At 43.8% G+C, this 27,986-nt stretch overlaps 1 protein-coding gene across 1 annotated transcript in view; it reads right to left on the bottom strand.

The window, feature by feature from the left end:
* The window catches only part of B4GALT4 (beta-1,4-galactosyltransferase 4), a 248,968-nt gene that overhangs the window by 70,175 nt on the left and 150,807 nt on the right, over positions 1-27,986 (bottom strand). The window lies entirely within an intron of this gene.

Here is a 27,986-nt window from a genome sequence, read left to right as displayed (position 1 = left end):
AGTAAAAGGTGTTCATTTTGAACATCAATTGCACAAATGATACTTCCATAAATGGGCTGCATGTCACATGTATACATGTTCAAAACTGTAAACTGGGTTCTCATATAGATGAGGGAATGTTAGTAAGGATGAGGTTAAGTATTGCGATACACAAATCCAAACTGGGGAGCACAGAAGTTCAAGGAAGGACAGAGCTACACCCGTTTTAGCACTGGCAAAGGTGTTCTTTCATTCTTCTCTTCTGCGCGGAGTACAAAGGAGCCTTCAGCAGGAGGGAGGAAGCTTCTTCCAAATCTTGGGTGATGGGACAGCTAATTACTCCTTCAGAGTTGTTATTATATTTTGTGGTTTACATTTCCTCTTCCTCTTTGTTTCTTGAATTTCTGTTTTCCTCTAGGAGATGCATTGTTGTACCTGTGAGTGTGGAGTCTTGTAACGTACAACATTTTAGGTTACGCAGCCATCCCAAGAATGCACCAGTTGTTCACAGGGGCCAGTTCAGAAATGTCAGAACTGGGGGAATTCTCAGCCTGTCGCAAATCTTTACACATTAGGTGACTGGTTTTACTGGGTCATAACCATGCAAGGAACATGTCTGATATTCTGTGCACTGTTTGCCACTACCACACTGGCCAAGCCGCCTCTGCCTCCAGCAGATGAGTCCATGCTGTACAAACACAAATAACCTCCACTCATTTCATGCGGGTGGACTGGACCTTCCTAATGCTGGATATGTGGCATGGGCACCGGTGCGCGAACACTTTACCGACTGAGTGAGGGTGGTGGTGAACGGCATCAACTGACAAAAATTATAGGGGTCTTTAGTAAATCCAGCTGTTAATGAACAAGCGAGTGCGGCAAATGAACTTAAACCGTAAGTGGGGAGCTTCTATTTGTGGGAGAGAAGGAGGTTGAGGATATCGTAGTCCGAGACATTTCTTGCAAAAATGTCATTTAATAGGGCCTAATGATGAAATATCCTTATATTTCTGGATATAGTGAGATCATTTTTTATTTAAAAAGAGTTTTTATAAAAGATATCCTGGTCAGAGTAGTATAAACCATGCATGCACACAATAAGAGTAAAATTAATGTGTATTGGTTTGTTTCGCATCCTACTTCGAGGAACAAGTTACTTACCTTCGATAATGTTTTTTCTGTTGGAATCTCCATCAAGCCACAGTTTCTTCACCTTTTGAATATTGTTGTCAGACTGGATCTTCAAATTTTATTCAGCAGAACCTCTGCATTCTGCAAGGTGGTGGCTTGTGCTCCCCACTGAAGCCATTCTGCTCCAGAAATGATGTGCGGAGCCTAAGTAGGCACCACGTTTGCATCCTGACATCAGTGCCTTTCTTTCCGTGCCACCAGATGCAGCGGAGCTTCCTTCGTGTCTCTCAGAGATATTGTACCTCAGAATTTTCCCAGTGTGGGATATCACCCCCACAAAGTAGAAGTTTTAAGCCCTGGTGGGACTGTTGCAAACAAATGTCGGTGACAGATCCCCAACTGGTATTGCTGTGATGACTGGGGACCAGCCACAACTCCAAGGCGGGCACCGATTGTGCATCAAAGAACTCAATGGCCCCTGAGCATACAAGGCGAAACTCTACGTCACCCAATCTCAGAGACTCTGCTTAGGGCCACTCTAAGTCACGGTCTGATTTGAGGGTTCATTCATGATCTCATTCCCAGAGTTGTGGAACCACTCACGAAACAGGTCTTCCTCATGCTCCAAGGCTTCAGGTACATCTTAAAATGTAACACAAGAAATCATAGCGGGATTCCCCTCCTTCGCATTCACCTGTACGGTGGCAGAGCCACTCTTGATATCAACTTTGGAGCGGATCCTGCAACTAATGCAGGCACAACCTTAGTTTCCGGGATGAACGCCACCCCACTTTAAATCAATTAATTCAAATCAGCATTGCTCGGGCTCTTCGGATCCCTACCAACTCCATCTGGTGCGCCTCTGGGTCCTTTGACGCCGTGAGGTCCTACACCTGGAGTACCACTGGCTGGTTCGCCCTCAGTGCCAGGTGAACTCTCTGAACCCGTCTTGCATCCGGCTCTGCCAGTCAAACGCAAGGTGAATTTTCAAAAGTCGAGGAACCTGCAGCTAAAAGTCTCTATCAGTAAGATGCCTTCTGCGATTTTCCCCAATTATAAGGCCCAAATGAGGCTTGTTTTTAATATTTGTAAAACTTAAACAAAGAGATATTTGTTCACATCTTCATTTCTTTGGTGTACTTTTCTTTCTTCCACTAAAGGGCACAAGAGCAAATTTCTTAGCAAATGCTTTTAATTCACGGAATGTTAAACATGGATACAAGGAGACAGGTGAATGTGCAGTTGTTTTTTAACAATTTTCCTCTGTGATCCCCTTAATTGCCAGTAACCTTTCACTGCATTTGGACAAGCCGCTAATGCTGCTGCAAAAATAACAAAACTGATCGAATGGCCTCATGGTTTTCCATTATTGTTCTGAACACACTGTGAGATGCGAGGCGCAGCGGCCAGAGCGGCCGTTTTTGGAGTGCGGGGCTCACGGCTCTATCTCCGGCGCCAGCTCAGCATCATGTGACTCTGGGCAATAGCTCACTTAATCTCCTCCATGGCCCTCAGCGCCTTGAAACCTAGGCTGCACCCCTAATTCAGACATCCTGGGAGTATCTCTTCTGTCCCCTCACTTGTAGTTGTACCTCCTGTGTTTATTTCCAGGACATGTTGAATGTTTTAAGATTGTTTAAAATGTTTCAATGTTGAAGTGATCTAACTGGGTTCTTTGTGCTGAAAATAAAGGTGAGGAGTCCCCTGATGACTCTGCGTTAATCCTGTCCACAGAGCATCCTATGAAGGGCTTGAAGGTCCCCATCATGAGGCCTCCTCACATTCTTTGTCTGAACTAATTTTTCCATAATGGACTCATGGGTCCGATGCTGAACCCACAGGTGGGCCGCAGCCTGCACTACAGGGGTTTCGCCTCTTTGCTGCCACCTTCCATGTCCCTATCCGACCTCCATGCTTCCCATCCAGAATCAGATTGGTAAGGCGGGCACTCGGGCAATGCCCGAGGGGCCTGTATCCGAATTACAGCTGTGGCCTGCTTTTTTTTAGCAGCCTGGGGGGCCGATTTGGGTAGTTTCTGCGTTGTTCGATGCTGCCAATGGCCCAGTGGGTGCCTGAGTGGTCTTTCTGGAAGTAAATGGGCCTCCATTACCGACGGGAGGGAGGTGTCACTCCCTTTCTCTCGCTGGGCCGGCCCATTAATATATGCATAATGAGCAGGGGGCAGGGGGCTTGAGCAAAAGTGGCCTCACTTGTTTTTAGGTGTGTTTCACTAGTGTAAACTGCATTTGTTTAAACCCCCCCACCACCCCAAACCCCTTTTTTAAATAAAACTTCGCCTAAGCAGTGTTTTGCGGAAAGGTAATATACAAATTTGGGCCACTTTTTAGGTCGCGCCTAGAGATGCATTGCCATGCGCTGCCCGCATAAGCAAGACTTATTGTTGCCGACTCGCTTAGTGAAGTCGGACAGGAGAGGTGCCCAAGCTTGTAAACACATTGGAGAAAATGGCTGTGACCGCGCGCTTTTGGAGACATGGGCTGTGAACGCGCGCTTTTTGGAGACACGGGCTGTGAACGTGCGCTTTTAGAGACGTGATCTGTGAACCGTGCACTTTTGGAGACGTGATCTGTGTGCCACCCGCTTTTGGAGACGTGATCTGGAAGCCACGTGCTTTTGGAGACGTGATCTGGGAGCCACGCGCTTTTGGAGACGTGATCTGGGAGCCACGCGCTTTCACTTTCGCGACACAGCGTGAGCCTCTCTCAGGCACCTTCATTGCCGCCGACCTCTCCCCCGCAGTGCTTGGTATCTGGAGCGGAGACACCCGCGAGCAGCAGGTTAACAGCAGCAGCATGTGCGCACTTCTCTTCTGCGGCTTTCTTTTCCTGCCCCGAGGAAAGAGATGGTTTAGCTTCATTTTTGCTTCATATAAGTGACGTATAACCCTAAATTTATTTCTTAAGCCGCAGCAGTGACACAACCAAGCAAGTAGCACAGGCTTGCCATAAGATGAATATTTACACATTGTGTGCGCTATTAATAACTTGGGAAAAAAGACATGTAAAAGGCTGTTGTTTAGTCTTTGCCACGTTTCTAACATGCAGTCCTCCTATTGGCTCTTTCTCACAAAACTCGATAAATAAATACCAGTTGTCTGAATCTTTAAATAAGAACCTCACAGTAAAATGTCAATTCCTGGTAAAAACTATAAAGACTATAATCCTAAAATGAGGGGTTTGAGAAGTGGAAGCATGATCGCAGCAAACCGAGGTAGACCCAGTCAGGATTAGGACTTCATAATTATTATTTTAGAAGACTTTAGTGAGACGTGTCCTTAGCGTACGTTTTAGACCATGTGAAAAGTGTACTGTATATTTACTGAGTGGAGTGTGAGCACGCAATGTGGCACCTGATGTGCTTCATTTAAAATTACACCAACTTTACTCTAATACAGGGGTTACCGTTCACAGTAGTCAATGACCACTTGTAGCCCACTACATCTGAGAGCCTGGGCATCTTTTTATTTCACTAAAAGTCGTTGATATTCAACTGTGTCTAGAAATACAGCTATGAAGTTGCTTGGGGTCGTCTCTGAATCCGCAGGGGAGATTTTGTTCTTTCTTTTGGTTTGTTTGCTTTGATCTTGCTGCTCTGTGCTGGTACAATTGCCAGTGTTGCACTGTTCTGCACAACGGGTAACACTGCCATTGCTGCAGTGCTATGCATGGTGGATCAAGCTAATACTGGCTCTGTCACTCTGTTTCTGCAGGTAATGCTGGAATTTTAACCTTACGTTCTGTGTATGCTGGTGGTTATGTTTTTGTCACTCTGTTTTTGTGCAGCTATGTACTGGCAGTACTTCTGTTCTTAACTGGTACAAATATTACTGCTGCTCCCAGCCCTGTCTTTTGGATGTGTTTTGTTTCCTGCTGTCTGTGTTTGCAGAGTCGAGACGGGAGCCCTCCCCGGGTGGCTCATTCCCCACGAGCATCATGGGCGGGCAACGCCAGCATTGTGTGGCTGTTTATTTTTCTGATGGAAGATGCATAGGTGCTTTCATTCCGCTCAGTCGCTGAGCGCGAGCCGGAGGGGTTGCGGGATCGCAGAGTGGCGTTTCCCGTGCCTTTTAGACTCTACCGCCTGTTGCCTTGTTTTAGGACTTGCTGGAATATATGGTGCTCGGACTCAGAGGCGGCTGTAAATACATAGACGGGCTACTGCTTACGACGCAGCAGTTCATGACTTGTCCCACGGCTCCCTGAGTACTTACAACGTGAGGACCCCCGGACTGCCGCATTGAACCTATGATACGCTCTAGTGCTCACAAACCTGAGACACTTCCACCGTGTCCGTAATACAGGGGTCACCGACCTCTTTCAACACTCTTAAGAAGCACTTTAGTGCTCACGACTCATGGAGGCGTCCATGAGGACTATCATTTAGGGGTATCTGCAGCGTCTCAAGAAATCTAGGAAGCACTTAGGTGCCGAGAAAATGTGTGGATTCCTGTCCCATTGTTTTTTTAACGTATAAAGTACTTCACATCGCAGACAAAACTGGACTGTACCAAGTCCAAGACTCCTATGAAACCTTCAGGTACCCACGTTCAACGGTGCTTTAAAATGCTTCAGTACTCACAGTGTAAAACCCACTTGCCTGTCCAATGGTTCATATAATTTTTTCATTGCTCACAATGAATGGCCAAGTATGGCATCTCGCCATTCCTTTGAAACACTTTAGTGTTCACAGTAGTTAAACATGTCCTATTTGTTAACTGCAAATCTACCAGAAAGATGGTGCACTCCACCATCTTTCTGGTAGATTTGCCGTTTACAAATAGGACATATTTAAAAACTGTGAACACTAAAGGGTTGCACTGGCCTATGGGGCAATCTGGCAGAGCCCGAAAGTCTGGTCTGAAAGTCAATGCGTGGGCCATTTATTTAAGCATTTGTGTACCTGTTTCTGCTAAGATGTGCAAATGTTACTGTTGATTTCCATGATAGTACTGTAAGCATTGCCTTAAGCAAGCACAGATGCCTACAGCCTTCCATAATTTGCAAAGCACCTTTACAGCAGGTCTTTAGAAATTCAAAAGTAGCCTCATTTGCAAATATAGGCCCCTATTGTAGCTGTCCGGTCCGCTAATGATAGGGTGTCCAGATCTTGAGAATCAAAAAACAGGACATTTTGCAAACATGGAGGAAGGACTACAATTTGACATCAACCATGCTGCGCAGAATGACAACTCTTCTGAAAATAGGAACACAGAAGAAGCACTAAGAAAATAAAATGTATTTTCTAAAACCAGCAACATATCTGTTAATTAAATAGGGTATACAACCTTTACAACGCAACTTTTACAACGACCTACCATTACCACGCATTTTTTACAACGCAGGATCCATTACAACGCATACCATTACAACGCATGTATTTACAACGCAGGTACCTTTACAACGCATACCATTACAACGTAAGTATTGGTAAGTATATCATTTTATTAAAAATATTATAAGTTTGGGTTTTTGGGTAAAGGGGTATTTTTAGGGTTCAGGGTCAGTTTTCAGTTTTTGGGTAAAGGGGTATTTTTAGAGTTTAGGGTCAGTTTTCAGTTTTGGGGTAAAGGGGTATTTTTAGGGTTCAGGGTCAGTTTTCAGTTTTTGGGTAAAGGGGTATTTTTAGGGTTCAGGGTCAGTTTTCAGTTTTTGGATAAAGGGGTATTTTTAGGGTTCAGGGTCAGTTTTCAGTTTTTGGGTAAAGCGTTATTTTTAGGGTTCAGGGTCAGTTTTCAATTTTTGGGTAAAGGGGTATTTTTAGGGTTCAGGGTCAGTTTTCAGTTTTTGGGTAAAAGGGTATTTTTAGGGTTCAGGGTCAGTTTTCAGTTTTTGGGTAAAGGGGTATTTTTAGGGTTCAGGGTCAGTTTTCAGTTTTGGGGTAAAGGGGTATTTTTAGGGTTCAGGGTCAGTTTTCAGTTTTTGGGTAAAGGGGTATTTTTAGGGTTCAGGGTCAGTTTTCAGTTTTTGGATAAAGGGGTATTTTTAGGGTTCAGGGTGAGTTTTCAGTTTTTGGGTAAAGCGTTATTTTTAGGGTTCAGGGTCAGTTTTCAGTTTTTGGGTAAAGGGGTATTTAGGGTTCAGGGTCAGTTTTCAGTTTTTGGGTAAAGGGGTATTTTTAGGGTTCAGGGTCAGTTTTCAGATAAAGGGGTATTTTTAGGGTTCAGGGTCAGTTTTCAGTTTTTGGGTAAAGGGGTATTTTTAGGGTTCAGGGTCAGTTTTCAGTTTTTGGGTAAAGGGGTATTTTTAGGGTTCAGGGTCAGTTTTCAGTTTTTGGGTAAAATGGTATTTTTAGGGTTCAGGGTCAGTTTTCAATTTTTGGGTAAAGGGGTATTTTTAGGGTTCAGGGTCAGTTTTCAGTTTTTGGGTAAAAGGGTATTTTTAGGGTTCAGGGTCAGTTTTCAGTTTTTGGGTAAAGGGGTATTTTTAGGGTTCAGGGTCAGTTTTCAGTTTTTGGGTAAAGGGGTATTTTTAGGGTTCAGGGTCAGTTTTCAGTTTTTGGGTAAAGGGGTATTTTTAGGGTTCAGGGTCAGTTTTCAGTTTTTGGGTAAAGGGGTATTTTTAGGGTTCAGGGTTAGTTTTGGGTTTTTGGGGTACAGGGGTATTTTTAGGGTTCAGGGTCAGTTTTGGGTTTTTGGGTAAAGGGGTATTTTTAGGGTTTAGGGTCAGTTTTGGGTTTTTGGGTAAAGGGGTATTTTTAGGGTTCAGGGTCAGTTTTGGGTTTTTGGGTAAAGGGGTATTTTTAGGGTTTAGGGTCAGTTTTGGGTTTTTGGGTAAAGGGGTATTTTTAGGGTTCAGGGTCAGTTTTGGGTTTTTGGGTAAAGGGGTACAGGGTAAAAAGTAAATATAATTAAATTTAAATTACATTAAATTAAATTGATTAAATTAAATTACATTAATTAAATTAAATTAAATTAATTAAATTAAATTAAATTACATTATATTAATTTTAATTAAATTACATTTAAAAAAATATTATATACTTACCAATACTTACGTTGTAATGGTATGCGTTGTAAAGGTACCTGCGTTGTAAATACATGCGTTGTAATGGTATGCGTTGTAATGGATCCTGCGTTGTAAAAAATGCGTGGTAATGGTAGGCGTGGTAAAAGTATGCGTTGTAACGTCATACATCCATTAAATAGCTTCCTTTTAACAGCTGCTAATTAGCACAACTTTAGAACACCCAATTAATCCTTCTCACTGGTTTAAGTCGACCCCCTTTAACAAACATTTGCAATACAATAGGTCTCGCATGTACGTGAGTTTAAGCTATTGGCATTGTAAATGACAATGCTTTTATTTATGTATTAGAAACCAAAACATAAATAAAAGGCATTGTTATTTACAATGCCATTAGCTCAAACTGCGTAAATACGAGACCTATTGCATTGCAAATGCTTGTTCTTTAGCGTGCCCGGGCTGATTTTTAGTTCCAATCCGGCCCTGTTCCCATCTCACCTCCCTCCCTCCCTCCCTCCTCCTGTCCATGAAGTCTTCTCATATGCCTACACGATGTCTGAAGGTTTATTAGCTAAACAAAATGTGTCATATATGAATCACACATATGTGACAAAAGAATGCCCCAGCACCTAACACTGAGAAATACAAGATAAATGTACAGCTTTTCAGACACGGGTTTCTAGGAGGATCACGTGGCTGAACCCGGAACAAAGGTGAGCTCTGTTTCCGCAGGTGCAGAGAGGGACCGAGGCACACACACCTTCGACCTTTGAAAAGAAACAAAGGGAACTCCCGGGCTGGGAAAGGGATCTGAGCACTTCCGGCTGTCGATGCCAGACACGAAAGAGAGGCTGCACACGTCATCGGCGGCGCAGGCAGGCTCCACGGCTGACCGCAAGGAAAGGAACATGACAGCAGCTACTAGAGTTAGTGAACGCAGATCATTAAACTGCCAATACCCAGCCATGGTCTGTTCCTTACATCCTTTCATGCACACTCCGTAAAACACCCCCACACCACACTGGAAAGAAAACATGCAAAAATGCTGAAACTAAATAGAGAACATTTTGCTTTTCCTCCGAGATTTTGTGTGTGTGCTTCCATTTGTTTTTTCTTGTCCAATTTGCCCTTTAGAAATAAGATATTTATACAACACCCTCGGCAGGATTTAAACAAAAATGTATTTAATTGGGAGGCATTTATATAGAACGGTGGTAGATAGAGCGGGCAGTGGAGGGCTCTGCATAGGTCAGCAAAAGACTAAAGTTCTGTTTTCTTCCATTGGGCATAGGCTGGAAAAGCCCTATACGAGGCGCAGTCCTACTATAAGCAAATTAAACAATGAGTAACTCTGACAATCTCCTTCCTCTCAAGTTCCCAGCATGGTCCAGCTCTGGCCTTCAGCCGCCTGGTTGTTTGTCCTTGACAAGCTCTCTAGCTACGAATAATATATAGTAATTACTCCTTTCCTATATTAATGCATTTTGTAAAGAGAGGCGACTCTGTTCACCCATTTTATAGCAATTGGGACGAAGAATGAAGTGGCATAAAGCTTGGCAGCGGACACAGGGAGAGTGGGCAGACCTCAGCTTCTCAGCACCTACAGCGACGGAAGCCAGTAGATCAAACCAGGAGTAGTGTCACTTGACGTGGTAAGAAAGGGAGGTAAGATTCTCAGCATCTATTCAATAGTGCATGTAAATGTCCCGGTGCATAATCTTTGTTTGTAACATATTGGCCAAGGCGGGATTGCATAGTTTCTTAGGGAGGTAGCCCAGAATAATTAATTTACAACGATGTACCAAACCATATCTAGGTGTGAGGAAATTCACAATGAGATCAACAGGAATCTAGCAGGACCAGCAGAAAGGCCAACTTTAGCTTTTTCTTGGAACAAGCAGGAGTGAAATTTCAAGGGTACTAAATGCTCTGAAGAGACATTTTTCTAAAACTCCCATGCTGCTGCACTGAAGGGAATGACCTGGGCAGACTCCATCCACCCAAAGGAATGACATGAAAATACACTGCTACTACCCTACACACTTTGCTCTGAACATTTCCAAATCAAGAGTTATCTTATTCAGCTCCTACCCCTGAGTTTGCCTTTCCCCATAGTTATGCAGAAGGGTGAATGTATGTAGGTTGTTGGTATCTGACGTTTGAATTACGTGAGTAGTGTTGTCCTTTTCTGCAGTGCAGCCGAAGAGCAAACTCCCTATAGCGGGTATTACCATGCAGGGAGACCCGGGGCCTGAATTAGATCTTGGTGGACGAGTTACTCCATCACAACGGTGACGGATATCCCAATGGGATTTATATTTCGGCGGACAATATATCCATCATTGTTGTAGTGGAGTAACCCGTCCACCAAGATCTAAATCAGACCGTTAACCATGAAGTGTACTGCCTTTCTCCGAGAGTCGCTCACTCTCGCTAGGCGGGGTAGGGTATATAAGGTTAACCCCTTGAATGCTGGGGCTATTCCCCTGCTGTGCTGGGGGTGGGGGGCGCGCACAGCGCCCCCATGCTCATGACGAGCACTCGTCATGAGCCACGGTGCTCCAGGGCTCATGACGAGCTGTGCTCGTCATGACCACACCCGTTTAATGGAACGCTCAGCACAGCAGGGGAATTAGCCCAGGGTGAGAGCGTTCCACGGGCCATGACAAGCTCACCTCGTCATGAGCACCGGAGCACCGTGGCTCATGACGAGCTGAGCTGAGCTCGTCATGAGCATGGGAGGGGTTAAACGTCAGCAGTTTTCTTCTTGGGCAGCATCCCAACTCATTATGTCTTGCAATTGTAGTACGGCAAATTTAGATTCCGAATTCGAACTGAGAACAGTAACCTCTATGAAGACAGAAAATTAGCCAGTGGGTAATTGGCTGCATACAGTCAAAGACAACATGATGTTGGGACTCAACTTTAAATAGGAGTTTCTCCTCTCTAGTTGCACAGGCGTTTACAAAAGGACCTGGGCAGAGTGAATGGGCAGATGCAAGAGTGAATTTATCTGCCATTCCATAGGTGTTTTTTGTGCTTCTTTGAGGTGTTTGAAATAACACAAATACATGAGTTGAGCACTGAATGGGTAGGTAGGCTCTCAGGATTTCCATGTCAGCAGATGGTCCTGCTTGTAGGATATGCAAGTATGGAAAGAGCGGTTTGACTAAGCAAGGTTTCCATTTTCTAGAGTGTTAAAGGGAAGTGGAATGGTTTATTTGCAGCCAGAACGAAAATTAAAGGAGAGAATGCAAGTAAACCCCTTGTCTTAATGCAGGATTGGGCGAAGAATGGAGGGGACTTCTCTACCTTGCCTTCTACTTACCTGTGGCAACAATGGGACTAGCCACAGTCTGCAGTGGCAGAAGGGAAGGATTGTGCCTCAGACAGGTCACTACCAGAATATAGTGTCTTAAATATCATGCTAGAAACGTATCGCAACCAGAAGACAGATACCAGCAACATTGTGAAGCTAAGTAGATGTAGGTCTGTTTGGATTTGCTATACTGAGCTCCACACACGTGGATCTTCAAGGTAGGCAGATGTGGAGTTATGAATAGCAAATCTAGACTTACCTATGTATAGTAGCCTTCACAGTATTTTTCTTGTTAATATTATTGCTGCCAAAGTTGAGGTTTATATAACCACTTCACGCACAAAGGTTTGGTTTCACCTTGAAAAGCACCTTCCTTACTCTTCCAAGTTTGGCAAGGCACCTACCGATTAGGAACGTGATCAAGCAACACAACATGTGAATAAGAATTATACTCACTGCAGAAAAAAGTGTGTTTGAACAGAGCTCTTAAAGAACTGTTCTTTCTATGTGCTCGTCATCAGACGCTGCAGACACCAGACAGTGGAGACATGCAACATTCTGAGGAGGACATTCAGGAATACATTGATGTGCCACCAGGGTATGCATGAAATACCAACCGAGAAATGTTCTATGATGTAAATCATAGCAGTGCTTAGCAATTGCACCTAAGAGTCAAAGGGATTTGGAGCACCCTGCTGACACGTCACAGCTGAATTACCTCATGCATCATGGTCAATGTGGTTCAATGTTGCTCGCTTCACACACAGTTCTCACAGTTTGTTGGCCAGTGCCAGTACCAGTATACTTTTCAAGTGTATCCCCAGACACGTGTTTCTAGATTCCTCTTTCATCAGTGGGGAAAATGTTCATAGGTCGCTGGACGTGCTGCCGCAGTTTCCTCAGGGTTAGTGCCACTCTCAACGTGCAGGTGGTCACAGAGCTCGTCAGCTCACGGCCCACGGGAGCCATCTTAAACAGAGAGTGTACAACGCAACCTCAAGTGGAGTGGTCCAAATCAGGGCGGAGCCTGAAGAAAGAAAGTTTTGTACCCGATGACTTCTCTTGCTGGGGAAAAAATATACAAACCATCAGACAATTCCTGCTAATTTCAGTTGTCCTGATTCATGGTTCTGCAAGCATCTGGATCGGGTGTAACAGTGTTCGAATTCAAACTTAGCATCTACAAATACCTGATGATGTGATTAAAGATAGGAAGTGCACAACATCAGGGAAGAGGACGTTGTGTTTACACCATCTGGAAAGAACATACAAAGAACTTTTTAAAGATTTTAATAATTTTATTTATTTATTTATTTTTATGTTGGCGGTTTTGTATAGCGCGAACAAGACCCTTGCGGGTATCAGAGCGCTTTACAGATCAAATATAGGTAATAGCATATAAACACACATGCAAGCATAGAGCATGCACTGAGGTACTAGTGAATGAAGTTTGGTAAACCAAGGAGCTTCCGTGTCCCCTGATTTTGGAGTCTTTTCGGGACACAGGTGCCTGTGTGTAGACAGCGCTATGACTCACTTATCAAGTCACTAGACTATACACTTTTTTCCTGGGTTTCTGCCAGGAAGAAAACCTGTGGCTTGATTCATGCAGGGTTACAGCGGATGTCTCCTTGTTCAGGCTGTGGAGTTCATACAAGATTCAGGCAGTCCATCCAATGACAACGACAACAATCGCGAGGGGGTTGCTGATCTAGCGCAGGGTGGAACAGCAATTCAGTCTTCCAGACAGCGGCAAGTGTAAATTCACATCTTGCCCATCAGACAGTCAATTTCAATTTCAAAAAGCTTTTATTCGATTTGTACATACAAATCATACAAGCAAAAGTACATAATTAAAATATTAAAAATCACCATATAAACTCTCCTAGAGAGGCGAAAAAAAAGGCTAAAGTGCAGCAAGTGGTAAGTGATCATGTCTCTTTGGGTCGGCATATTATTATAAAATACAAAACATTCTTACATAGACAAACTGGGGATCAGTAGGAGTTACTCAATAGGCCTTTCCTGGGAGCTGTACATTAAAATTACTAAGTAATCATACAATACTGTGGACGTCTACAAATATATAAAAAAAAAAAAAAAAATACCTTAATTACAGAAATTGATATAATTTAAAATTGAAGGCATATATATACAGACAGGAGTGTTAACGGTAATAGCATCATGAAACAATTCCTGGCAGCTGTATAACGTAAATACAGACAGGTAAGTAAAAACATTATTATAGTACAATACTTTTCCTGGCAGCTGTGCATTTTAAAATAAAAGTAGCCAAAAAGAAACAAATCTCCTTGTTCTCTAATGAGGATAAAAATATCAATGCTGTTTGTGTAGTACGAATGTTATATTTGATAAAAATTGGCTTAAGGTATTTTAACCTAAGAAACTGAAAGAATTTACAAAAAAGTAAGAAATGGCAACTACTCTGCCGAGAGATGCTGTCGCACGGACAGGGTATGTCTGAACTGGTTTTTGTGTTTGGAAAAGCAACCAAGTGGTGAACAATACCCAATCTGACCCGTGTTAAAACATACTGATGGGAGGGACGAGTCACATATACAAGATAGGGTTGGAGTCCCGAAGTTAGATTTAAATCTTTATAGAATTTCACAGTGACAAGATTGCCAACAGTTTTATCTCGCTCAGCCTTACGGAAGTTTAGAAACGTTGTCTTGATTTCTTTTTTTGAAATAGAAACAACATTTTCAGGCTCACGGAACACATCAATGTTGAAAAGAAGGAGATACCAGCGGTGAATGTATCTTAACCACAATATACGTGCAGAGTGGTCCAAACCTATACAATCAAGGATAATATCCTGAGTGAATCGAGTCTCTGGCTTAGCCCAAATAGAACGCCACAATAAGAGTGGCCGAACTGCTGCTAAGTCAGAAATGTACTCGATCCCGACTTCTTCATGAATCAGCTGGATGGAGGCAGAAAAGGGAACACATAACAACCTCCTTAAAAACTTATTTTCCTCCTTCAGCAGGGAAATACCCTCGCAGTGTCCCCATACCCCTGCCCCATACAGAGCAGAGGAGACACAACATACATTGTATATGTTCATCATATCTAAAATACTTCGTGAGCCAAGTTTAGAAGCAAAACGAAAAATACTACTAGTAGACCGTAGCATTTTTATTCTAACAGCATCAAATTCCGCATTCCAGGACCCACTGTTGTTGTATGTTATTCCCAGATAACAAAAGGACTTAACAGAAGTCAACTTTTCCTTATCTAGAAAAAAGGTATGCTTTACCTGCTTAGCTGCCTGACCACAGGACATTACATACGTCTTGGTTTTATTCACACGTAGCCGCCTAACTTGAATAAACTGCATAAAATTATCAATTAGGCGCTGGAGGCCCATCTGTGTTCGAGATAAAAGAACAGCGTCATCCGCATAAAGTAACAGCGGAACAGGTTTACCACCAATCAGGGGGGCATCTGCTGGGATGTCGGCCAAGGAACGGTCGACACCGTTGATAAAAAGGGAAAATAAAAGCGGAGCCAAAACACATCCCTGGCGTATGCCCCGGGACACTTTAAAGAACGGGGTACATTCGCCAAGGGTGCCATAGCGGACTTTACATGAAAGTTTTTCGTAGAGTCTAGCTAAAAAATGAACTATTTCCCTTGGGGCCCCTGCATCAAGCAGAACCTCCCAGAGAATGTTATGGTTAACCAAATCAAAAGCGCTGCTCAAATCAGCAAAACATAAAAAGAGGTTGCCATTTTTAGCCACAGTATATTTATTGATTAAAAGGTCCAGATTTACGCATTGATCCAATGTGCCCAGGCCTTTCCGAAAGCCATATTGGACTCTGGTTAAGATGTTAAAATCAGTTGCCCAGTCTTCCAGCCTCTTCAGCAAAATCCTACTCATCACCTTTACAGAGGCGTCTAATAGTGAAATTGGACGATAATTGGAGGCCTCTGATTTATCACCTTTCTTATGTAAAGGGATAATAGTCGATTGGCCCCAAGTAGATGGAAATTCGCTTTCAGCCGCACAATTAAAAATCCTCACCAAGATGGGAGCCCATAAAGCCGTTTCATCTTTATATAAATCCAGCGGGGCCAGGGGCCTTGCCTCCTTTGCTTAAAGAAATTGCTTCATGGCATTCTTCTAGTGTTATACCCATCGAGAGGGGCAACCATGGGGTTATATCTGGTGATGGTGACTCAGAAGTTGACCCTTCAGGATTGAATATTTTGGAAAAGTGACTGACCCAATCGCTACATGACACATAAGAGGTTAGTTCTGGGACATTTTCTTTATTGAGAAACGGGCTATTAATTGTTTCCCAATACAGTTTACTATTTTTAGTCTCAGCAGCCTCCTTCAACTTATCCCACGCCTCAGTCTGTAATACCCTTTTCCTTTTGTTAATTACTGTTTTATATCTAGCCCTAAAGTATTGTATCTCCGTCTTGACACGTGGTTTGGAGCCTAAAGCATTCTTTAAATCGCGGAGGGCGACTATACAGGTCTTATCAAACCACCCCTGCTTTGGACCTCTATTGGCTGACGGGGTCTTAGTGAAAATACCATCGATAATACTATTCATAGATACAAAGTAATCTATTAAGCAGCCAGAATCACAATCATCATCCAAACAGTAGCTAATTTGATTCTTGACCAGACAGTCATTTCACAGTCACCAAGAGGTGAAACCAATGCTTTTCTTGCTTATTTGGCCATTACGGTGTCTAGGCCAGACAATTCTTTATCGATAGAAGAAGCGATAGATCCTCATCATAGATGTACAGACAGGCACGGAACAGGCGTTATACGTATGTTCAAAATGTGACTTAACGCAAACTAGATTATATTATGAATGGCAGGGGTGTGTGTGTCCCTACAAAGGTAATCTGTGATACTTCATATAACAAAATACCCGACTGCTGGCTTTAACAAGCTGCAAAAACAATCCACCCTTAAAGGCCTATTGGCTTTGACGTACGTTCTACAAACGAATAAAAATCAGGCCTACTTCCTTTGTTGTAACTTTTAATAACAGGTCAGATCTATGGCATCTGAAATACCTTTTCTTGGTTAACCAATTGAGCCTTTAGCTGTCACCATAACCATCTCGGGTCTAGTATATTGAGTTTAGGCCTTCCCACAAGCCAACTAGTAAAGAAGAATTATAGTTGCTAAAGCAAACTACCATCTCTCCTAAGAGGATCTAACAAGGATTCTGACAGTGTAAATGATTTGTTAGAGGGATGCTATCAACACCAAAACCCTTGCCTACTGCCTTAGGAATACAGAGGAATAACAAGCCACCCCTAAATGCCTGTTGACTATTGCATAGGCTTTCCACAATCAATATATCAGGCCTACTGACTTTAAAACAGCTTTTTCTAACACAATCAGGCATATCACTGTAATGTAACCATAACTAACTCAGACCTACCGTGCTGGGCATATGTTTTCCAACAATCAAAAGCCAACAATCAGGTATGCATTCATAAATTACAAATATGTACAACACTGTAGTGGTCAAAACATTGTAAAATTCCTTCTAACAGAGCAAATCGTCTATTTCCATTGTGTGTTCGGGTAGGTTACAAACCCCAAAACTCTTGCCTATTATGGAAATCTGTGAGATCCGTGTAACGAAATATCTTACTACAGGCTTTACCACTGCAGTAACAATCCATCCTTAAAAGCCTATTTTATTTATTTATTTTATTTACTTATTTAAAGAGTTTTATATAGCGCTGGCTAGACCCATGGGTATCAGAGCGCTTTACATTAGGAAACACATTATTACACAGTTAAAAACAGTTGCAGTTTACATTGGTTAAACGAAAACACAATTAAGGAGTATGGAGGAAGGATAAAATTGGGTGGATAGGGGTAAGGGGGAAGGAGGGAGATAATGGCAGGAGAGACGAAGGAAGGTCTGCCCAATGTCCAGCTGGGTAGGTGATGGCCGAGGAGGGAATCCACAGCCCATCTCCCCTATAGCTATCGGGGTAGCTCCACCGGTCATCGGTCAGGTAGCAAGGTCTCCGCGGTCGAAGGAAAGTTCACAGGGTAAATGTCCTTAAGGGTGTGCAGGTTCCAGGTCGGAGAGGGGTCAGAGGGAAGGGTGTCTTGGGGGAAGGAGGGAGATGACGGCAGGAGAGACGAAGGAAGGTCTGCTCAATGTCCGGCTGGGTAGGTGACGGCTGAGGAGGGAATCCACAGCCCATCTCACCTATAGCTATCAGGGTGGCTCCACCAGGCATCGGTCAGGTAGCAAGGTCTCAGCAGTCTAGGGACGGATTACAGGGTAAATGTCATGAATGGTGCGCAGGATCCAGGTTGGATGAGGGTTAAGATCAAGGTCTGGTCGATGACCACATTTTTGACAGTCCAGGAATATAAGTACATCTTGGTGAGGTCAACAGTGGCGGCCATCTTGTGGTCAGGCAAAGTTCTTCTTGCAATAATCCTCAGGCTTAACAAGTGCTATTTACATAAGTCAGGCCCACATGATTTGCCATAACGTTTCATAATAAACTAATCAATCCTAGCATAACTTTATCCCAATTAACCGAACTCGCCCACAGCCTTTACCATTGACTTATAAGAATGACAACTTTATTGTATGATTATTTAAAATCCCTTACAAAAGCAGAACAAAATAGATACAAATTAAAAAAGAATAAAAAAATAGATATCAAGTCTAAAAGGGGGGGTTAAGTTGCAAAGACACTGCCATGATCACCTGTACATAAGTATGGTTACTTTGTGCAAAAAGGTACATTTAGATCCCCTCCGTCGAGTGGCTTAGTACCTTGTGGTGTAATTTACACAAACCATATGTGAGCTTGGCTGCTTTTGCCTCCAGTGCTTTGACTTGCAGTACTGGTCTGCAGGTATCTGAGAATTGTACTCCCAGGTAGGTGAACTTGTTGGTTGACACCATACCCAACACAGACCTATTCAAGAACACAAACTGGCATACAGTTTTCCAAACAGTATGCAACTGCTCCTAATAGGGCCTAACGAGAAGTTTTACAGGGAATTCCCCCAGGGTTTGTCGCAGTGGATGGCCAACACTAAAATCCCTGTCTACTACAGTAATCTGTGAGATTACATGTAGCAAAGTTCCTCTGAATGGCCTGTAACACAATGTGCCAACAACCCACTGTTAAAGACCTACTTGGTATAACAAAAGCTTTTCACAATAAGCTAGGCCTACTGCCTTTGTCGTAACTTTTCATAAAAAGCTGACCTACTGTTTTGAGTGCAAGTGTTTCCACAAGGTAACCATGAGGCACACTGTCATAAAAGTACAAAAGTATACAAAATTACAATTGGCTAAACAAATTACTATCTCTCCTAAGAGGCCCTAACTAGGATTCTCACAGGGCAAATCATCTATATCCACGGTTTATTCCGGGGGTAACCAGCACCACAACACTTGCCTACTACAGCAACCTGCAAGACTCCGTTTAAAAAACGCTCTCTGTAGGGTTTCATACAGATGTTTCACAATAAATATATCAGCCCTACTGCCTTCATCATAACATTTCATAATCAACAGACTAGGCCTATAGCCATGATCCCGGCGGTGCTACCATAACCTACTCAGCCATGAGGAGAGCTAGGTCACAAGTCAAATAATCCAATTCCATCTCTCTTTCAAGTGGAAGCACATAACTTCGGCCCAATCAAATCCCGTACTTCGGAAGCCAACATGTGGGTGGAGCCTAAAACTATCTCCGAGTAGTACTCTGAAAGGTCTTTTTTGTTGATCACATAAGGCGGCTACAGATTTGCCGTCAAGAAAAACTTAACAAAAAAAAATCAGTCCTGATGCCTCTAAAGTTGCATGGTCTTAAAACTAACCTGGCTACCATGTTTTGAACAACTGCAGTCACTGAATCTATCTCTTGGGTAATCCTCTGAATAGTATTTTGTTATAGTCAACTTTTGATTTTATGACTATCTCTCTGATCGATTTTAATGTTCATTGTCCAGATAGGGTAGTGTTTCTTTTATCCGTCACAGACAATAAAATGCCTGAATTCATTACTTTCCGCTTATGTGCTTTGAATTTTCGATTTTTACACTATACCACCTTTGCTATTTTTGAAAAGGTGGTGGAAAGACCAAATAGGTCAGGATGTTGTGGAATATTACTTATTGATTGGGGAAGAGGACTGTTGAAGCACATCAGTAGTAGGTAATAGTATAAGCAAGACTGTCCCCTGTGACTCAATTTTTAACCAATTTAACCACAGGCTAATATTTATAATGCAAGAGAAAAGCATCAGTATTTTACAAGTATATTTACATAATCACAAATAGTATCAAAAAGGTACTGTGTTTTGACATTGTCTGGGCGGTGCACGGACTGGTGAAAAAGTGCATAAAGTGGAATAAGAAAACAAGTTACTTACCTGTAACTACGGTTATCCAGTATTGGTATCTTTCATAGATTCACATGCCTGAATCATTCCCCGTCGTCGAGGCGGGAGTCCCACGGTAAAAATATATACAATAGCAGTGCCTAAAAATTTCTTGTAGTAGGCTGGAAAAGCCTAAAGGCCTAACTAGGCCTCAAAACTTAGCAGCCTATCTACATCATTATGTAAAAAGACCTGAAATAGTAGCCTCAGCCAATCAGCTGTCCTCACCCTCTAGAACCTTCCTAGCCCAGGCAGTTCTCCTCAGATTTTCCCAGCACAAGTGAGAATGAGTATCCATAAAACAGAACTGCCCTGCCGGGGAGGAGGGTGGGTGCATGTGAATCTATGAAAGATACCAATACTGGATAACCGTACTTACAGGTAAGTAACTTGTTTTCTTATCCAGTATTGGGGTATCTCTCATAGATTCACATGCCTGAATCAGAGTAGCAAGCAGTGACATCATGTCTGTCGTTAGAGGAAGGTTGGAGACAAATAAACCATATACATCCCCACACAAACAGGAAGGTAATAGAGCACAAACTTATTAACACAACATATGAATCTAAACCTTCATAAGTACATTAAACATATGACAGTATTTGGTAATGCAAAAACATGACAATGAAAAGATATGCTTTAAACAGGCAAATAAAGAAAAAAAGACTGAAAAAAGTCTAACCTTATTGCAGAAGATGCTGCAGAACCGCTTCTCCAACTGCGGTATCATCATGAACTGCCGACTGCAGACAGTAATGCTTGGTAAAAGTGTGCACACTTTTCCACGTAGCAGCTCGGCAAATGTTCTCCAGCGTCACTCCAGCGAACAGGGCCGTTGACGCTGACATTGTTCTGGTAGAATGCGCTTTAACCTTTCTTGTTAAAGGTTTGTTGGCTTTGTCATGACAGAAAATAATCGTAGAAGACAACCATCTAGCTATAGTTGCTTTCGATACAGCTCGCCCCAAGGTGGCCTGACCATAAGCAACAAAAAGTTGATTGGATTTGCGGATATCCTTTGTTTTTTGAAGATAAAACTTCAGGCACCGTTTCACATCCAGAGAATGTAAAACCTTCTCCACTGAAGTTTTAGGATCCGGGAAAAAAGTTTTGAGTTTGACCGGTTGATTGATATGGAACTGAGTTGGTACTTTTGGAATGAATCTTGGGTTAGTTCTAAGCGTTACAAAGTCTTTAGAGAATTGCAAGAAAGGCTGGGCAATAGTGAAGGCCTGTATCTCACTGACTCTGCGGGCTGAAGTGAGAGCCAGTAAGATAGCCACTTTCCAAGTTAAAAACTTTAGCTCCGCTTTGTGAATAGGTTCAAAAGGCCTTTTGAGAAGTTGAGACAGAACAATATTATGATCCCACTCCGGGGGGAAAAGGACGAACTGGTGGAAAAGCTCGAAATAGCCCCTTAAGGAATTGTTTGACCAAAGACAAGGAGCATAAAGATGGCTTGTTTGAACTCTTCCTGAACCTGGATATCGCCGCCAGGTGCACTTTAATGGACGAAAAAACGAGTCCAGCCCTGGCTAAAGACAGCAGATATGGAAGGATGTCTTCTGGAGGAGCTTGAAGTGGATGGATATTATGTTCTCCACACCATACGCAAAATCGTTTCCACTTAAGACGATATGTTTTGATGGTACTTTGCGCACGGGCCTGTGATAAGATCGCCCTGCAGTCTGAGGAGATATTAAGATCCTTGAACTCTAGGAAGTCAGGAGCCAAGCGGGCAAGTGCAGCGATTGAGGATCCGGATGTTGGACCTGGCCTCCCTCTCTCGTCAACATGGACACTGTCGGTATGAGACGAAGTGGAGGCTGCTGAGAGAGCAGAAGAAGTTCCTGGAACCAAAAATGTCTTGGCCAACGGGGAGCAATGAGGATGAGAGTGCAATGCTCCCTCTTCATCTTCTGCAGTACTCTTGGAATGAGCGGAATCTGAGGATAAGCGTACGCAAATATTCCAGACCATCTCATCAAAAGGGCATTTCCCCTTGACCCCTGTTGAGGAAACCTGCTGGCATAAAACCGGCATTTGCTGTTCTGCTGCGTGGCGAACAAATCCAGCGCCGGTGTTCCCCACATCCGAAAGATCCTCTCCACTTGATGTTGTTCGAGCTCCCATTCGTGACAGCCCGTGAAAGCTCTGCTGAGGTCGTCGGCTAGAGAGTTCTGGACTCCTTGCACATGTTCTGCTCTGAGGGATATGCCGTGGCGTATAGCCCATTCCCACATCTCCTGGGCCTCCAGTGACAGGGTGAGAGATTTTGTTCCTCCCTGTTTGTTGATATAGTACATGCTGGTGGTATTGTCCGTACGCACCAGCACTGACGAATTTGCAATCCTGGGAAGGAAGGCTTGCAGGGAAAGAAAAATGGCCCTCAGCTCTAGGCTGTTGATGTGTTTCTGTCGGTACCGACGAGGCCATCGTCCCTGGATCTGAAGGTCCTGGAGGTGACCTCCCCAACCTTCCATGGAGGCGTCTGTAGTCAGGGTGAACTCTGGAATGTCTTGCAGAAAGGTGAGGCCTGGTGACAAATTTGGCGCCTGTGACCACCAAAGAAGGGCTTGTTTCATTTTGGCAGTTACTTTGATGCGGTCGTCGAACGATCCGTCGACTTGCCTCCACTGACGAAGTAACTCCTCCTGCAATGGTCTCATTCTGAGTATCGCCATAGGGATGAGGCTGATGGCAGAGGAGCACATCCCTAGAAGGGAAGCAAATGTCCGAACTGAAAGTGACCTTCTTGCAAATATTTGTTTTGCCAGTTTCAGTAGTTTGTTCTGCCGTTCCTGAGTCAAGAACGCCTTGCACTGGCAAAAGTTCAAGACCGCTCCCAGAAAGGTCAACTGCTGACGAGGTTGAAGCTGAGATTTGTTTGCATTGAGAGTCAGACCCAGATTCGAAAAAGGGATAGGGAACTCCTGACCGCTTCCTTTGCGGAGCCCCTCGATGGTCCTTTTAACAGCCAGTCGTCGAGGTAAGGGCAAACTTGTATTCCCTGGGACCTCAACATTGCTGCCACTGGGGCCAAACATTTGGTGAAGATTCTGGGGGCCGATTTGAGGCCAAATGGAAGAACCTTGTACTGAAAGTGGACGCCAGCCACCTGAAACCTTAGGTATTTGCGGTGGTTTGGGTGAATAGGGATGTGGAAGTAGGCGTCTTGCAGATCCAGAGAAGCCATAAAGTCCCCTTTGTTGAGACAATTCAGAATGTCCGTCAACGTTACCATGCGAAAACTCTGTTTCTTTAGATATTTGTTTAGTTTGCGCAGATCTAGTATTGGACGCCATTCCTCTGAAGTTTTCTCTACGAGGAAAAAACGAGAATAAAACCCTTTTCCTTTCTGAGAAAGAGGAACTCGTTCTATCGCATTCTTGTGGAGCATCTTTAAGGCTTCTTTGAAGAGTAAGTGAAGACGTGGGGGAGGGGGACCCCTGGGCGGCGTTGTTGGTGGCTTCTGTATAAATTCCAGAGTATGTCCGATCTTGACAAGATCTAAGACCCACTGATCCGAGGTTATTGTCCGCCATTGTTGGTAAAAGGCGGAAATTTTGGCGCCCACGGGAAGGGGAGAATGAACGGCTGACGTCCGGCAAAGCTCATTGGCGCTTGTTGGAATCGCGCCCTTGATTGTTTGAGCGTCGTTTCCCTCCCTGACGAGAGAAAGATCCAGAGGCAGGCTGTCTGTAAGAGCCTTGATAGTATGGCTGCTTGTAGTGAGATTGGTATTGGCGGTTTTGCTGATTGGAATAGTTCCCTCTAGAGGAATAACCACGGCCTCTTGCTCCCCTAAAGGATCCCCTCTTATATTGTAGGGTACCAAGGGATTTAGCTGTTTCTGTGTCTGTCTTTATTGCCAGTAAAGCGTCATCAATGTGCTTTCCAAAAAGTGAATCCCCATCATATGCCATGTCCAAGATTTTCGTTTGGACCTCAGGCCTGAAAGTAGTCGCCCGGAGCCAACCTTGACGCCTAAGTACTGCTGCTCCTGCCAATTGTCTGAAGTTGGTGTTCGAAATATCCAGGGCGCAATCAATGATCTCCGATGCCGCCCTCTCTCCCTCCAGTACAATCCTGCGCACCTCTGGTTGCTGATCTTCAGGGACCAATTCGAGGTATTCAGACAGATCGGACCACATCTGCCTATCGTAAGGGGCCAGGATAGCTAACGAATTAGCAGCTTTAATGGAGGCCGCTGCATTTGCAGAAAACTTCTTGCCAATGGCATCCAGTCTCCTACCCTCCTTGTCAGGTGGAGTAGAAATGGGAACAGAAGGATTCTTGGATTTCTGTTGGGCAGCCTGGGATATGACAGAGTCTGGTCGAGGGTGACCTATTAAGCAAGATGGAGTATCCGATGGTGCTCAATACTTTTTCTCTATGCGTGGCAGGACTGCAGGAATGGAAGCAGGCGTTTTCATAATGTTGAGGCCTTCCTTCCATATGTATTCAATAATGGGGATAGCTCTGGTCACTCTGCGATATCCCTCTTTAAAGTCATGCAAAAAGCAGTCAGATTGTTCCACTGTGACAGTCAACTCAAATCTATTTGCTGCACGTTGCATAATGTTATGAAATCCGCCGATATCCTCAGGTGGAGAATCCGAAGGGCGGGGTGCAGGCGGTGAAGGCATGGGAATGACATAATCCTCCCATGGATCTACAGGTGTAGTATCTGGCAATTCGCCTTCTTCTCTGCCATCATCGTCCTCATGAGAAGAAGAATCCGTGTCATGCTGAGGCGCCGGACCAGCATCCTGTCTTGGAGACAATGATGCTCGCGGCGACGGAGGCCTTGGTAAGTTAACTGGAGTTACCGGCACTACAGGTGCAATTGGTGTCGGAGGAAACCTCTGGCGATAGTCGGCCAACATTGCTTGTAAATCTTGAATTAAAGTGGATGGCAATTGAGCAGTATTGTCAGATTGTTGAGGTCTGGCATGGGGTGATTGATATGGTGTCGAGAAATCCTCCTGCCCATAATGACCATAGTCATCATCCTCATCATCATCCTCTTGACATTTAATATTCAATTGTGACGGGTGACGGGCAACCCCAAAAGGACCCTCATCCTCTTCACCATCATCTGACTCATCCTCCACATATGTCTCCAATAGATGTGATGGTAAGAGTGGAGAAATATGGGAATAATCTCGCTGATACGTTTTCATTTGAAAATGTGTATACTGAATTTTCGTAGGAGCAGCACTGGGTAAATGATGAGCAGCTTCCCCTGCTGTCGTCGATGACGACGAAGCCATTGTAATTGGAATGTCCGTCGACGGAACCGTCGACGCTGATAGAACTAATGATTTCGCCGTCGACGGGGTCTTCGTCGTCGAGTCCTTCGTCGACGAGGCCGTCGATGGTGTCTTCGACGTCGAGTCCTTCTTCGACGAGGCTGTCGATGGAGTCCTTCGTCGATGAGTCCTTCGTCGACGAGTCCTTCGTCGACGAGTCCTTCGTCGACGAGTCCTTCGTCGACGAGGCCGTCGATGGTGTCTTCGACGTCGAGTCCTTCTTCGACGAGGCTGTCGATGGAGTCTTCGTCTACGAGTCCTTCGTCGACGAGGCCGTCGACGGTGTCTTGGTCGACGCGTCCTTTGTCGACGAGAGCGTCGTCGGTGTCTTCGACGACGAGACCTTTGTCGACGACGATGACTTGGTAGATGAAGCCGTCGTCGACGGAGACGTCGACGACGGGACAGTTTTCTTCGTCGAAGTCTTCACAGATGATGACAATATTTTCACAGACATCAGAGGTGAAGTAATAGATGAAGTGGTGACCGTAGAAGTAGTTGTAGAAGTAGAAGTCAACGTAGTAGTAGGAGTAGACACCAGAGAAACAGTTTTTGTCTGGGCTGTACTCACAGTTGTCGTCCGAGGAGAAGATGCACTCTTTGAGGGTTCTGAAGCTCTCTGAGAGGATATTTGTTTCTTCTTTCTCTCAGGAGAAGAGCTTTCCTTGGATCTGGCTCTCTTGCTGGAGGTAGAGGCCTTGTCCTCATCATCAGTGGAAGAATACTTCAACCACAAAAGAACCCTTGCCTCTCTATCCCTAATTGTTTTTTGAGGGAAGGTACGGCAAATTCTACAGTCCTTCACAACATGTGAGGGGTGCAGACAATAAATGCAGTCAGAGTGCTGGTCATCCACATGGACTCTCTTCTTAAAGCAGGTACCACAAGCCTTGAAAAGAGCTTTCTTTTCAGACATTTTTCTGAGGAAAAAAGCCAAAAAAGCTAAAGAACTGAGTAGGCACTCAGGGAGACTCCCTTACACACGAAGTGCGGTGAAAATCTGAGGAGAACTGCCTGGGCTAGGAAGGTTCTAGAGGGTGAGGACAGCTGATTGGCTGAGGCTACTATTTCAGGTCTTTTTACATAATGATGTAGATAGGCTGCTAAGTTTTGAGGCCTAGTTAGGCCTTTAGGCTTTTCCAGCCTACTACAAGAAATTTTTAGGCACTGCTATTGTATATATTTTTACCGTGGGACTCCCGCCTCGACGACGGGGAATGATTCAGGCATGTGAATCTATGAAAGATACCCCAATACTGGATAACAGAGAATTACATGAACTACACTTCTTATATTAATCAGGACAGCCAGCATCTAGATAATTTCACATGCCTCCATTCAAAAACTATTGCAGAGCGACTATCCACAGGGAGATGGTTAAAGTACCACAAAGATATAGATTAAATTCAAGAGTTTATGGAATGCAGAAGTTGTGCCATATACGGTCAACCAAAAAAATGGCCAGCAGGATCCACATTTAGAAAGCATTTGCAGTCCACCAAGGAAGCGACTGAAAGTAAGTTGTAGGTTTAAGTCAGGTGCAACTTGCGTAAGCTGCTAGATTCCAGGCGGCCTTTATAATATATAATTAAACTTTCAGCGCAATCATTTTTTGCCCCGTTATTGTTTATGTAGATATTACTGTATCAGGCTGATGCTTTCCCCTTGTGTAAAGAACATTAATTAAAAAAAAAATTTGCTAAAAATTCAGACAAAATGGCAAATCTTGCTCTTCATCATTAGCTAAACATGTTACTGATGCGCTTTCCAAGAAATCTCAAACTAAGCCCGGAGTACAGTGTTCCCAAAAGGAACCACTGCACCCTGTGGAGCAGGCAGCATAGTCCTAAGGTATAGAAGCCGTCAATGACTTACGGGTTATCCAGCACTTGGATCAGGGAGAATTTGTTGCTCAAGGTGAGAGGGACAATGGTCTCTGAGTAGGTGCCACAAAAAGCTCCGACGCGGGTTGAAGCGGCGGTGTGGGAGGATCGGGTTATAAAGAAGTTCAAGTTTCTCTGTGTAGAAATATAAATGTGTGCCATGGAGGGAAACAGCACAGCAAGTCTCTGGACAAGATGGAAGTGCAATGCAAGAGGTCTCATAAATGCATTTCTAGTAAAGCAATTTAAAAAAGCTATTTTTTAAAAATAGTAATGAAGCTGAAGAGTATTGCCCTCTGTTTAGTATTGGGAGGGAGAACAGCAGACAGCACGTTTCTGTTTGATAAATCATGCATCATTAGTTTATATAGGTTTCTTGAAATGTTGGTGCAAAGGTAGGTATTGACCAATGGAGGGTTCAAGAAGTTAAAACATTTTAACACTTTCAATTGTGCCATGCTTTTATTTGGTAAAGCATTTTGAGAGTGATCTAGCCACCAGGTAGCAAAGCGCTTTACACAAATCAGCTGAATACATAATGGAGGACAAAGGAGCCTAGAATCTTGAGGTATTGTGTGAATGGAGTCAGATTCAATCTGACCCCCCAGCTGGAACTTTCAGAGCTTGGTGAGAAAATGAAGAGTTAAATGTTATAGTTTTGGTTGAAGATTTCAAACGAGGAGGAGTGAATTTCTCTTTGCAGATTGAGAGCTCCCCTTCTCCTAATTTCCTGTAGGTAGGGAGGTGGATGGCCTTCTAAGTGATGCAGAGTGCTTGAAAGATATTCTCAGCATTAGTAAGAGCTAATGTAGACAGGATGCGGATAGCAAGCATGAGTGTTTTCCAAGACAATGGATGGGCCATATCCCTGACAAAGTCTCCAGGTGAGTGGATGGCTGGAGTCTCCTTCACATAGCTAGTCAAGGGCAGATTTGGT

Source organism: Lissotriton helveticus, chromosome 8 (genome assembly GCF_964261635.1).
Source record: "Lissotriton helveticus chromosome 8, aLisHel1.1, whole genome shotgun sequence".
Classification (NCBI taxonomy): Eukaryota; Metazoa; Chordata; class Amphibia; order Caudata; family Salamandridae; genus Lissotriton; species Lissotriton helveticus.
Note: the sequence above shows the minus strand (reverse complement) of the source record. Positions and strands in the feature narration are given on the sequence as shown.